Raw genomic sequence first — 12,256 nt, forward strand, 5'->3', positions numbered from 1 at the left:
GAGTGAGTGAGTGAATATGGGTTTACGTCGCTTTTAGCAATATTCCAGCAATGTCACAGCGGGTGACCCCAGAAATGGGTTTCACACATATTATGGAATATGAGAATGTTAATATCAATTGATGATAGACAAATGTTTTAAAGCTTCTAGGCTCGAGTGATATTCATGATCAAACTTCGCACTGCCCCTCTCCTATTGGTATAGATAGTGTTCACCAAGTTTGAAAAGAATCTATGCAGTAGTCACACACAAAAATGTCCTCGGAAGGACGGTCGGAATTCCTTGGTATGACCATATACCCCTGCCGTTTTAGGTCGGGAGTATAATAAAAAGCTTTTCCTTTAAACACATGTCAATAGCACTGAAATATTATTTAACACTCTGACACATTGTTTTCATTGATGAAAATACTAATACTATTGTTATACATGTATCACCATGTAAGTTATTCAAAAATTATGTACGATATGATATATACCGGTAATGCACATATACTGAACCACAAAAGAAACATCACCATGGATAGATATATGAGAAACCTTATTTGTCCAAACACTGTAAACATACTATGAGACATATTAAAAAGATGAAACTTGTCAAAACTGATCATCAAATTTGAAATTAAAGACTCAAATGTTCTTTAGGTGAAACACAACACTAGTCTCTGAGAAAATGGCATCACAAGTCAGTATCTCGTGTGTATGCCTGCCGTGTGCATTGATGACTGCCGTGCAACGTCAATACATGGAATGGATGAGGCGGTTGATGACGCCCACACTCTAAGGAACGCCTGAGGCGGTTCAGCTGCAGTTGTTGTCCTTGGTCGGACGTCATTCAGCCGTTTTTGAATCTCGTCTCACAGGTGCTCAATGGGATTTAAATCGTGACTGAGGTCGGGCACTGCAGGGTTCTGATGCCATTCTGCTGAAGGAAGTCTCTTGTCGCTTTCCCAGTGTGGTCACGGGCGTTATCATGCTGAAACTTGACGTGCCAAATGAGGTTTGGCGTGTGGTCTCAAGATCAATGTACCAAGCTGCTGTGACACCATTGCCTATCCCTGTACCAATGTTCTGGAAGACCACGGAGCAGACCCTCTGTGCAAGACCAATACCACCCCACACCATGATGCTCGGACCATCCCACGAGTCTCTCTCAACAACACAAGCATCCGAATAACGTTCCCCACTGAGTTTCCCACAACCCTGACTCTTTGCCATCTGCTGTTGAGATACAGTAACGGCTCTTGTCTGAGAATAGGACTTTTCTCCAGTACTGGTTGCGCCAATGCTGGTGCTGTGTTGCCCACTGAAGACGGTCCCGGCGATGACGTGGTGTCAGAATGGGTCCTCTGTGTGGCCTGTGACAGTGGAGGTGTCTGCTTGTCAATTGTCAGTTTCCGCAGCAGTAAGAAAGGATCTTGAAGATGCTGTTGCACAATCTGACGATCCTGACGTCAGGTGGTGACCCTTGGTCTTCCACTATGTGATCAGTCACCTGCAGTGTTGGTGGTCTGGTACCGTTGTTGGCGCCTGTATATGGTCCAGACGTGGACTTGAAATGCATTGGCTACTTCCCGGGCGGTTTTTCCAGCTTGCAATTGTCCAAGGGCTTGGTGTCGCTGATTTCTTGTCAATCTTGGCATGTGGTAGCAATTCAATAACGGATGAATGTTATCCGATCTGGGTGGATTTTTATAGGGCAAGAATGGGGGAACGCATGAGCATTTCAATTTGCACGGAACCCACGTGCATCAGGTCACCATGACCGTTGCCGTGATGCGTTTGGGCAATCAGTTTTATTGTCATCTGCTTTGCATTTTTATCATAAAATTTCATATTTCTGGACAAGGTAATGTTAAATGTTAGAAACTTTGACAAAAATTACCCAGATAATTAAATGACAACTTTCCATGCAATGTTACTTGGGGTGACGTTTCTTTTATGGTTCAGTATATAAACTACATAATTTGTTGGATAGTAATTCTCTCTCATAAGCGCCAGGTAAATTCTGTATAAAGAACATAAAATTATATTGTATGTCAGTTTATTACTGACTGTAGCTTATGCTAGACAGTAGTTTAAATATAAAGCGCAAGGTCTCTAATTGCCAGCAGGCCTCCCACTGGGCTTGGAAACTTGTTCAAAGAATAAGAGGAAATGTGATAGTCTCGTCGTCATCTGATAAAACTCATGTGTAGACATTAGTTACATCCATGAAAAGAAAGGTCAAAGCTTAGCAACAGCATTACAAGCGATAACACATTTATATCACAAAGGTTACTAGGTTACTGCACCAGATAGTACAATGTAGTAATAACTATACTATATAACTACACATTTCTACATTTGTTCTAGTATGTGGACATGGCCATGCACCATGTAAGTGTCAGTTGTCATGATGTTATGAATTATATATAATTGTATACTGAAATACATGAAGTAGGCGTTATCAGAGATCATGTATACATACAGTGGAATCTGTCAAAAGCAGGTGCTGTCTAATCCAGATCTATTTCAATATCAGACCAATTGTTCAGTATTTTCTTTATCATCAAGTTAATAATCAATGCTCCACAAGCATACTTACAATTTAGACACTTTCAAACTTAATGTTCATATTTTCACAAACCAGAAATTGAATTTATTTTAAAGAGTTTCATCAAAGGCTTGTACAGATTCTTCTTTCAATTGATGTAATTGCCAAAATCAACCAATCAGATTCTAAATTATTAGTCAAATGAGAAATGCATTCAGACTAGCATATCTCATCTCTGTATTTAAAAAAAGTGTTATTGGGTAGTTCTACATGCAAAACTTAAAGCCTGGCAATAAATTGTTGTTTCATATTGTTGTGCCATGGCATCTACACCCAACGGTTGTATTATTGAATTATGGAAGCTCCCATATATCGCTGTCTATAAAGCAACCCCACCTATAATTTAGGAGACCCCACCCATAAGGGCCCCCCACCCACCCTGTAAAAACCTTCAAAATCAATGCTAATTCATATACCCTTCCATAAAGCGTTATAGAATATAGCACATCACAAGTACCTACACAGTTCTGACAATGTAAACATGTTTGTCTCCAGCACACGGAAACATTTGGTGTGTTGATGCTGTGCGACACCAAATTGGTGAGCACCATGGCATCTTCACCAACAACAGTGTAATATGGAGAGTATAGTGTTGTTTCTCAGTGCCATGGTATCTTCATCCACAACGGTGTACCATGGAGGGTATAGTGTTGTTTCTGTGCACCATGGCATCTTCACCCATAAAGGTGTACTATGGAGGGTATAGTGTTTGTTTCTGAATGCCATGGTATCTTCATCCACAACGGTGTACCATGGAGGGTATAGTGTTGTTTCTGTGCACCATGGCATCTTCACCCATAAAGGTGTACTATGGAGGGTACAGTGTTGTTTCTGAGTGCCATGACATCTTCACCCACAAAGGTGTACTGTGGAGGGTACAGTGTTGTTTCTGTGCACCATGACATCTTCACCCACAAAGGTGTACTGTGGAGGGTATAGTGTTGTTTCTGAGTGCCATGACATCTTCACCCACAAAGGTGTACTGTGGAGGTTTATAGTGTTGTTTCTGAGCGCCATGACATCTTCACCCACAAAGGTGTACTGTGGAGGTTTATAGTGTTGTTTCTGAGCGCCATGACATCTTCACCCACAAAGGTGTACTATGGAGAGTATAGTGTTGTTTCTGAGTGCCATGACATCTTCACCCACAAAGGTGTACTATGGAGGGTATAGTGTTGTTTCTGAGCGCCATGACATCTTCACCCACAAAGGTGTACTGTGGAGGGTATAGTGTTGTTTCTGAGCGCCATGACATCTTCACCCACAAAGGTGTACTATGGAGAGTATAGTGTTGTTTCTGAGTGCCATGACATCTTCACCCACAAAGGTGTACTGTGGAGGGTATAGTGTTGTTTCTGAGCGCCATGACATCTTCACCCACAAAGGTGTACTATGGAGAGTATAGTGTTGTTTCTGAGCGCCATGACATCTTCACCCACAAAGGTGTACTGTGGAGGGTATAGTGTTGTTTCTGAGCGCCATGACATCTTCACCAACAACAGTGTAATATGGAGAGTATAGTGTTGTTTCTGAATGCCATGGCATCTTCATCCACAACGGTGTACCATGGAGGGTATAGTGTTGTTTCTGAGCGCCATGACATCTTCACCCACAAAGGTGTACTGTGGAGGGTATAGTGTTGTTTCTGAATGCCATGGCATCTTCACCCAAAGGGTATACTATGGTGGGTATATGTTTGTTCAGTAGCATTTTTCTTTTGTTAAGATCAAAATTTCCAAATCAAGGAGGCTGAATTGTTTTAGACAGTTGACATCTTGACTCAAGATCCCATGCACCTGTCATTTTGATTGGGCAGTCCAAGTTTGCTCGTGGTTCAGCTGATGTGACATGGAGGTCTCGTCAGGTCTTGACACAGAGACACATCTGACTTTAATGAGATTGCTCCAAGTTGTTCGTCACACTTCAAATTCATGAATGGAAGTCCACAATTTGACATTTTTTCGGTATTTTGTTTGGATTTTCTCTTAAAATGTCTAAAAACTCTTACTGCATGTATCTACATGCTCGTAGAGAGCTGTACCCATGTCAGCGTAAGCCAAAAGTTAAAACAAGCAATTCAACAACATGTATCATGTGTCAGGTACTGCAATCAATACATCAACTCTGAAGCCTTGAACAAAGCTCCTAACCTATTCAAAACATATTCCCTTATGTTTTTATTTTTGAAACTATTCATCCGACTTCTGCATGTAGTTTATATTTCAGTGTCATAACCAAAACAAATATGTCAATGCCCTGATGGCCTGATGCCCTGTTTAGAATAAATGCTTTGTCCACATCTGCCACCATTTACTCCGAATAAAACTCTGTCTAATTTCAAAGTTCTGCTATCATGCAGGATAGTTCAAGTGCATAGTGGTCAGGGCTAACAGACTGTGCCACGTCAGCCAGTCAGATAAACCCATCACTTGTATAATGTTGAAGCATTGCCAACAGTCCAGTGGTCATCCGATAAAGGTCTGTCTCTTACATCAGTGAAAGTCAAGGGCAATGCCATTGATGTGATATGTCATGAACACATTAATAAGATATCATAGATGGTAGTATTAACATTCATTGGCTGAAAGAGCTCATATCAAGATTTATTAAGCGTCAAAGTGAGATTGACCAATCAGAGAGTAGAACTACTGACCCCACATGAGCACGTAGAGCATCAGTAAAATTCCAAAATGTTTGTTACTGACCTAATATGAGACAGTATACCGTCAGTAACAGCCATCTTGGATTTTCCAACATCCGCTTCACATAGTTTACGTGAAAATTCTGGTACAGATATCTGTTGTTATTGTGTCTTTAGTTGCCGTATACAAAATACTGAGCCAGTATTTTTCTGCTTACCTAACATAACACCGTATACGTCCAAAAAGACACCATAACTAACATTATTCTGATGTGTGGACATCCTTTCGCAATTGTTAATTTCCTAATGTTACACATGTTATATACATCATAATTGAATCAGCTTTAATTGTGATCATGCATAAAGTGGAATCTTTCAAAATTGGACTTATCCGGATCTCTGTCAATTTACCACGTTATTTTATCATGAAGGAAAATCTGACAACTCTGGACTTTTCCATGACTCCACATTGTGAACTTAAACTGTGGGACAAATGACCACTTTATCATTCACTTTGCACAAACAACAGTAATAATATTTCTTCTGCGTCAAAATGTTAAGTACCACATGTTTGAAATATACCAGTTGCATGTTCAAATTCCTGATTCTTTGACCCTAACAAAATCTTACCAGGGAGCCAGAAAACAGTGTTTTAGGCAATTTTAATTTCTTTATTTTTATCTTTATTTACTTCTTTAGAAAATGGTTGGTGGGTCTCAACTGAAATATTTAACCTCCCACTAGTGATTCTATTGTAGTCTCCCTTTTACTTAAAAACACAGTTCTAATGGCCTTATGTGAACAACGCATTGAAATAACTGTTAAAATAGAGAACTCTTTTCATTTCAAGTCTTCCATGCAGCAGATGTTTTTAGTTGTCCATCCACATGTTAATAAAAAATGATCACACTATCAATGATATTGTGGCCAACCTTTAAGATAACAGGGAAAAGATGTTCAACAGTGGCATCACTGTAATATTTACAGTGAGATGTTTAACTGTGACATCACAGTAGTGTTACAGTGAGATATTCAACTGTGACATCACAGTAGTGTTACAGTGAGATATTCAACTGTGACATCACAGCAACCTTACAGTGAGGTATTCAACTGTGACATCACAGTAATGTTACAGTGAAAGTTCAACTGTGACATCACAGTAGTGTTACAGTGAGATGTTCAACTGTAACATCACAGCAACCTTACAGTGAGTTGTGTAACTGTGACATCACAGTAGTGTTACAGTGAGATGTTCAACTATGACATCACAGAAACCTTACAGTGAGATGTTCAACTGTGACATCACAGCAACCTTACAGTGAAAGTTCAACTGTGACATCACAGTAGTGTTACAGTGAGATGTTCAACTGTGACATCACAGTAGTGTTACAGTGAGATGCTCAACTGTGACATCACAGCAGTGTTACAGTGAGATATTTATTTGTGACATCACAGCAAAATTACAGTGAGATGTCCAACTGTTGTAACAGTGTGTTCTAGTAAAGCATTGATGTTCTACTTAAGTAGCTCTGTTCAAGTAAAACAAAACCTGGTTCAAGGTAATTACCATTCTGTTCTAGTAAATATCAGTCTCTTCATGTTAAGTACCATTCTGTTCTAGTAAAATATCACTCTATTCAAGTGAAGTATCACTCTGTTCTAGTCAAATATCACTCTATTCAAGTAAAGTATCACTCTGTTCTAGTCAAATATCACTCTATTCAAGTAAAGTATCACTCTGTTCTAGTCAAATATCACTATTCAAGTAAAGTATCACTCTGTTCTAGTAAAATATCACTCTATTCAAGTGAAGTATCGCTCTGTTCTAGTAAAATATCACTCTATTCAAGTGAAGTATCACTCTGTTCTAGAAAAATATCACTCTATTCAAGTGAAGTATCACTGTTCTAGTAAAATATCACTATTCAAGTAAAGTATCACTCTGTTCTAGTAAAATATCACTCTATTCAAGTGAAGTATCACTCTGTTCTAGTAAAATATCACTATTCAAGTATAGTATCACTCTGTTCTAGTAAAATATCACTCTATTCAAGTGAAGTATCACCCTGTTCCCGTAAAATGTCACTCTATTCAAGTGAAGTATCACTCTGTTCCAGTAAAATGTCACTCTATTCAAGTGAAGTATCACTCTGTTCAAGTAAAATAATACTCTGTACAAGTTAAGTACTACTCTCTACCACTCTCTTCTTTCACTGAGGTTTAGCAGAATCCATGTTACATAACAACAAATGGCGTTCACACTGTAATGTAGACATCAACTACAAAAATCAATGAAGTTCAAACCATTCATGTGCAGGTTTAAAAAAGCTAGTTTGTTAACATGCCTCAAATAAATTAGCTTTGTCTGAAGTTGCTGTCTTACCTGTTCATTCAGTGCAGTAGTGTCTATAAGGGCATCTGTACAAAGTTACATAAGTAGATTATCTCCAGATTACAACTCATTTTTTCAAGAGAACACAATAGCAGATTGTAAGTTCACTGATTAAGTTCTACACAGTTCTCTATACTCAACTTATGCAGTAAACAAAACAGGAGAATACATTTTTTCCATACAACTGATGCTATTATGTATTCATTGTACATAGGTTGCACTGGTGCATATTATATATAGCTAAATCAAGCCCTGGTAAAACATTGAACATTTGTCTTTTCTTGTTAAACAACATGTTTGTCTCATTTTGACAAAATGTCGAGAGTTCCACATAGCTGGGTCACTCATGAAAATATCACAGATTAGCTAAACATGTCATTTGGCAACATAACTCAAATATCCTGTATAAAACTGTACTTTACTCAGCTGATGTACAGCTGTCAAAACACAGGGCGTTGGACTCTAAATATGCTGTTTTTTAAATCAATATTCACTTTAGAGAAGTAATACTGAATGTCAGAACAACTGGTACTTTCAATCGCTTCATAAAGAAAACACATGATTAAGAGAACAGTTGTCCCTTCTTTATCAACTATCATGTTTATCTCATCCAGTGGCCTGACAACGTTGACATTGCCACTCGTGGCTGTGTCACTCAATGAGATAAAACATGTTATTTGATAAGAACAAACAAATATCTTCTCTTCATCCAATGCAAAAAAAACTCTTACCTACATTCCCATAAAACTGTTGAATCTCACAGCTGCATCACAAGATCAAATTGCAGACCTATGACAATCGTGTTTATATCCTTCTGCCATGTCACATGCTTGTATGACTTAGTTCCTGTTTGTGGTCTGTGTGGCATTAGCAAGTCATCATGGGGTTCAACAATGCACCACATCAGTAGTCACATCACTGCCTGGCTAACAATTCTTAGAAACCTCCTGTGGCATGATCTGTTCTTCTTATTTGCCTCTGATTAGGTCTGGGATGGGTAACTCGGGTACACTAGTTGGGTGGGACGTCAGTAGGACCTGGGTGCCCACTGGACTACCCAGACCCATGGTAAGTCATGTTATATTATAAACAATAAAACTCCATGGTTATACTACAAGTCACTTATGGTCACATTTCTTTCTAACAATGCATGCATTCGTCAGATTTTATTTGAGTTAAGATAAAGGTTCATTCAATATCAATGTATGCATGATCAGATTGTGTAAAACATGTATCTAAACAGGTTTTTTTTCCAGGGCTCCAGTAAAACAATTCCCAAACACAAATTTTGTACCCAACTAGAGAGACCGACAGCAGGTACCCAGATAGGGTCAGGTGGGGTGAAGTGGGGTAGGGTGGGGTTGGTTGAGGTGGGGTGGGGTGGGGTGGGGTGGGGTGGGGTGGGGTGAGGTGGGGATTCAAATCCACAATCTGGTGTGCCCAAGTGATGCAACTTTGCACAGCCAATTGCGGCAACTTAGATGACTGAACCACCTGTGGCCTCCCCTTATATTATGTAACCAGTCAATCAACTTTTAATAAAATGGTTCCAGATACTTATATTTAAACCTGTACAGTACATCAGACTACTTCCAAGCTCAACATCAATGCCGCCACTTAGGCCTCACGGAAACAAGTAAAAAATTTCTTTAGAAATGTTAGAATTGAATATTTTGAAAATATGTTTGTTCTTGTTGTTCTTTAAACTGATCTTTAACTTAAAATGTGCAATTACATCTGTAAGATTCCATAAAAATACAAATTCTCTTCTATATTTTTAAACAGATTTTATTTGGGTCAGGAGAAACATGTTGCATGGTACAGGCACATCTGTACAGGGGAACAAACCATGCAAGTAGTTGGGATGCTCTATAATTGACATATATTCTCAATTTATTCTCACATATTTGATCATCATCTTTCGGTAATAAGGGAGTGGTCATATATTAATGGGTGGGTGGGTCAAGAGTTTTTTTGTGCATTAATGTACTGAAAATAATTACCCTCCCCTAATTTTTATCCTATTTTTGAATGACCTTCCCCTGGATGCCCTATTTTTTTTTTGACAAACAAATTTACATGTTTCACAAACACTGACCTGTGCAGTACAACCTTTCTATTCTGGAAGAAAAACGTATTTGTCTCTGGTATTAGAATACCTTTTTCGAAGTGATTTGTACAAGTTCTGTAGAGTGGTGTCTAGACTACACTTGACAAGCCCTAAAGGCCTAATCTCCCCATCCCCTGCAACACACACGCACATACAACCTGCACAGACATAACTTGCATCATGTGCAGTATGTTCTTTCATTTTTGATAAAGCTTGTTAGAGTTATCTGCCCTTTGTTAAAAATTGGGGGAAAACACAAAAAATGAACAACGTGGGGGGTTGAAAATGGTGCAGGTGGGGTCTAGAAACACAAAAATGTTGTTTGGGGAGAGAAGGGGGCATAATAGGGCCTATATTGGCAAGTATTGAGTAAAGACATGCCACAGGGATGCTAATTGGCACAAGTAAACTTGAGAGTATCAAAAGGCCGAGCAGAATTTCCGGCATAAGTGGGTGTTCTTCAGGCTTGTAAAATGTTTCAGGTTAAATGAATAAATGAGTTGGATTTGGTCCGCATTTAGCTATATCCCAGCAAAATCACAGTGGGGGACATCAGAAATGGGCTTCAAACATTGTACCTATGTGGAGAATCTAACCTGGGCTATCAGCACAACAAGTAAATGCTTCAACTATTAGGATACCCCACCTCCCCCATTTCAGGAAATGGTGCATCCTTCCCGGCATATCTTTTATATACGGTACACTTTCATGAATGTTCCACAAACATAAGCGTACATGAAATAAAATGAGCCATACAGGATAAAAACATCTCATCGAAATTGTTACCTGTAACCTGGTATACAACTCAACAACTGAGGGATTTGGGTGGGGAATAGATCAAATATCATATCCACGAAGAATATTTTATTATTTTCCTTGTTGAAGATATACCTTGGACATGATGCAGCTCATTAAGTATCACAACAATCTCTGTGAAGAAAACGAGTAACAAATCTCTGTAGCTCACCTGAATATTTCTGGAAATATTATTTTTCAGAATGCTCATTTAAGAGTAACGAAATTTTTTTGCTGTTACAATATGTAACAATATGTTGTATGAACACTTTGATATTAAAAATGTTTCTTCTCTTCTTCTGAACTTTTCAAATTTGTTTTCTGAGTTGTTTTTTTTATTTTACCAAAGCTTCATTCTTGCAAATCTAGAATCACCCATTAACAATGATTGTATTTATACTTATGGTTATAAACATGGGAACACAAAAATATTGATGGATTCACAGCTGCATACACTCTCTATCACGGCAATACAAACGGGAACACATAAACATGGTGCTGCTTTCACCATAGATACTTCCTATACATGAAATAAGGTACATGGTGTTTCACTTTCACCATAGATACTTCCTATACATGAAATAAGGTACATGGTGTTTCACTTTCACCATAGATACTTCCTATACATGAAATAAGGTACATGGTGTTTCACTTTCACCATAGATACTTCCTATACATGAAATAAGGTACATGGTGTTTCACTTTCACCATAGATACTTCCTATTTATTGCAGGATATTACAGCGATGGCCCACCTCCCTGAGGAAGGTGGGCTATGTTGAAAGAATGACAAAGACGCAACAGTGGATTTAATGGCCGAGGGTGTGGAGGTTCTAAAGGGCTACCCCAATTTAGCAATGGAATAAATAGTATTTATGTGGCGACTTGAGTCGCCAAACATATTTGTTAATATATAATTAATGGTAAGGCCCAAATGGCGGAAATGTCACAACCCGACCACAGCTGCGGGTCTAAATGGGAGCGAACGCCGCCAGGCCAAATTTAATTGTTAATATATACTTAATGCTACGGCCCAAATGACGGAAACGACGCAACCCGACCACAGCTGCGGGTCTAAATGGGAGCGAACGCCGCCAGGCCAAATTTAATTGTTAATATATACTTAATGCTACGGCCCAAATGACGGAAACGACGCAACCCGACCAACGCTGCGGGTCTAAATGGGAGCGAACGCCGCCAGGCCCAGCTATGTGGCAACTTGCGTTGCCAAATATAATTGTTACTAGATTCCCGAGTGAAAACCCGGGAAAGACTGGGTTCCAACTGGTAAGAAGGTAACCCAGTCTGGGTTCCCGCTGGAAAGCAGGTAACCGGAAACCCTAATTAGTATATATATCAATATAAATTATGATGATATAGGAGGTAGCCCAGAAGAACCACGCCACTCCACGACTTGTTTTATTCACATTGTCAAGATATGTACAATATTAGAGAGATATATAATTAGATATGTACAATTTGTTGTGCCTGGTACCTGTCATAGACAATAAAATTGATGTACAATGGAAATGAGATAGATGGAGGCAAACAGGGCGGGCGGGTGGGAAAGCGGAGAGCGACAATGCGATGTTCCACGGATTGACAGCTGTGCGAAAGTGAAGAGTAGAGACGGTTACGTAATGAAAAAATAAAACAGTGATTACGTCACCACGAGATGGTTACGTAACTTCCGAAGACACGCGCGTGCTATGACGTAGCAGGAA

General features: G+C 39.1%; 1 protein-coding gene across 6 annotated transcripts in view; it reads right to left on the minus strand.

Annotated features, from left to right (window-relative positions):
- LOC139465667 (serine/threonine-protein phosphatase 6 regulatory ankyrin repeat subunit B-like) overlaps nucleotides 1-12,256 on the minus strand; it is a 229,112-nt gene that overhangs the window by 179,186 nt on the left and 37,670 nt on the right. The window contains exon 1 of one of the 6 annotated variants that reach the window (XM_071247418.1): nucleotides 8,364-8,414. The exons of the other annotated variants lie outside the window; for them this stretch is intronic. The gene's annotated coding sequence lies outside the window, so the exon portion shown is untranslated. Of the gene's footprint in view, nucleotides 1-8,363; nucleotides 8,415-12,256 lie in introns of those variants that run through there. 6 annotated transcript variants of the gene reach the window in all.

This window comes from Haliotis cracherodii, unplaced genomic scaffold (assembly GCF_022045235.1).
Source record: "Haliotis cracherodii isolate W230 unplaced genomic scaffold, xgHalCrac1.p SCAF_18, whole genome shotgun sequence".
Lineage (NCBI taxonomy): Eukaryota > Metazoa > Mollusca > Gastropoda > Lepetellida > Haliotidae > Haliotis > Haliotis cracherodii.